The sequence below is a fragment of the Nicotiana attenuata genome, unplaced genomic scaffold, assembly GCF_001879085.1.
Source record: "Nicotiana attenuata strain UT unplaced genomic scaffold, NIATTr2, whole genome shotgun sequence".
Lineage (NCBI taxonomy): Eukaryota > Viridiplantae > Streptophyta > Magnoliopsida > Solanales > Solanaceae > Nicotiana > Nicotiana attenuata.
The window spans coordinates 27,742-30,571 of NW_017671378.1; positions in this window are offsets into that span (position 1 = coordinate 27,742).

Here is a 2,830-nt window from a genome sequence, read left to right on the forward strand (position 1 = left end):
GACCCTTATTACCTTTTTACTACGACCGTACCCCGTACCGGACCGTACAACTACGAGTCGGGGTACCGGGTCCGTAGTACCAAAAAATATTGACCAAAGTCAACTTTAATCATAATATTATCAAAATTCATAAATTTTTACACATAATTCATATTTAAACTTTCTGGCTACGTGCCCGAACTGCGCACGCAAATCAAGGCGAGTAAAAATGAGGTTTTTAAGACCTCGGAAGTACGGGATGAATGAGAAAACAGGTGATGACCCTTTGGGTCGTCACATTTCATTTCATGTTTTATCCACATAACGTAATACATATATTTCAGGTCATGTGAACTTCAATCCGGATTAATCAGGTCTTAAAAGAGCAATCGGAAATCAGGTGGAAAACCAAGAAAGAGATACATGTATTGGTAGAATCCACTTTTTTGAGGGATTGAGCAAGCTTAACATGCCTTAAAATGAGAAGAAAATTTGATTTGCTAATTTGCACTTACAGAAATATCATCAAAATCCAAATTTGTTATGAATACATTGAATTTGGGAATAACTATTTGCCATGGGTACTTGATGCTGATATTCACCTTGACGCTAAAGGTCTTGGTGACATATTAAAAAAGGAAATGAAGCATCAATTCAGGATAAGGCGAAAGCCATGATTTTGCTTCGCCATCATCTCGATGATGTCACGACCCGGATTTCCCACCATCGGGAGTCGTGATGGCGCCTACTATTAGGAGCTAGGCAAGCCAATTATTTATTATCACTTTTAGCAAACCTCAACATTATTAAAAACAACGAAACATTTAATAGAAAAGCAGAAGTCTTAAATATAAATAAACTAAAAGCAATGCGGAAGTTCAATACAACTCTACCAAAGAACTGGAGTCACAAACTCACGAACATCTAGAGAATGCTAAATACAATGTCTGAATAAAAACATTGTTTTGTTTGTTCCGGTACAAAGGATAACAAACTAAAGCAAAGATAGAAGAAACTCCGGGCCTGCGGACGTCAGCAAGGCTACCTCGGTGTCTCTGGACTGAAGTCAGCTCCCAAATCTTCTATTGATGTCCAAAAGCTGCTCCGGCACCGTGATCTGTGCAAAAAGATGCACAGAGTGTAGCATCAGCACAACCGACCCCATGTGCTGGTAAGTGCCTGGCCTAACCCCGGCGAAGTAGTGACGAGGCTAGACCGGACTACCAAACAAACCTGTGCAGTTCAATATATATGTATGCAATATAAAGGTATACGGAAATTAACCAGTCAAGGGGGAGGGGGAGCATGCTGTAGGGGCTGTAACAGTTCAGGTATAAAATCAATAATTAAGGAATGAAACAGTACAACTACAATATCAACGAGAGTAGGAAATCAACAGTTGCACGGCACCATCCTTCGTGCTTTTACTCTCATTCTCACCCAAACAATCATATAAAGTGAACGGCAATCACCCTCCGTGCTTTACCTCACAAAATGATGGCACGGAATGATCCTTCGTGCATAAAGACTCACATCATGGCACGGAATGTTCCTTCGTGCATTAGTAATCATATCATTGCACGGAATGTTCCTTCGTGCATTAGTATTCATATCACAATTGCGCACGGCATCACCCTTCGTGCTTTATCACTCGTCCTCACCCGAACAACAATCACAAACAATGGGGCGAGGTAATAGACAAACAAAATAGGAATCCCGGCAAGGGAACAATAACAACAATTTAAATATCCCGGCAAGGGAGAAAAATCTACCAAACAGCAAAACATCTCGGCAAGGGAATAACCAATAACTCATTAGCTTTCTTTCATTTCTTACTTCACATCTCACTTTATCACTTGAGCCAATGCTCCCAAGAATTTTATAATCTCAGATACCTTTTCAATTCATATCACAACCAAGCCAAAACACAACGAAAATCCAATGATTATAATGTTTTTCACATGTTCTTTACAATATATGGAAATCCTCAATTAACATGGAATTCACAACAAAATCATGATAATCACCCTTTAAGGACTCACGGTCATGCTAGACACTAATGTATAGATACTCGTCACCATGCCTATACATCGTACTCGATCATTTAGCAAATAGCAAACAAGACTCAACTCCTATTCCCTCAAGCTAGGGTTAAACCAAACACTTACCTCAAAGCCTTGAATTCTACTCAATCCTCAACAATCGCTTTACCCCGCGAATGTCCTCCAATATCTGAATAGTCCGCTCGGACTGTCCGTCCGTCTAAGGATGGAATGCTGTGCTCAACTCAACCTGGGTGCCCAACTCTCGCTGAAATGCTCTCTAGAAGCGCGAGGTAAACTGCGTACCCCAGTCCGAAATGATAGATACCGGCACCCCATGAAGGCGAACAATCTCTTTGATATAGATCTCAGCTAACCTCTCGGATGAATAAGTGGTTGCAACAGGAACAAAATGCGCTGACTTGGTCAGCCTATCAACAATGACCCAAATCGCATCAAACTTATTCCGGGTCAACGAGAGTCCAGTAACAAAATCCATAGTAATCCTCTCCCACTTCCACTCGGGAAGCTCAATCCTCTGAAACAGTCCACCAGGCCTCTGATGCTCGTACTTAACCTGCTGACAGTTCAAACATCGAGCCACATATGCAACAATATCTTTCTTCATTCTGCGCCACCAATAGTGCTGCCTCAGATCCTGATACATCTTCGCGGCGCCCGGGTGAATAGAATACCGGGAGCTATGGGCCTCAGCTAAGATCACCTCTTGAATCCCATCAACATTGGGCATACAAACTCGCCCCTGCAGTCTCAAGACACCATCATCATCTAAGGTCACCTTCTTGGCA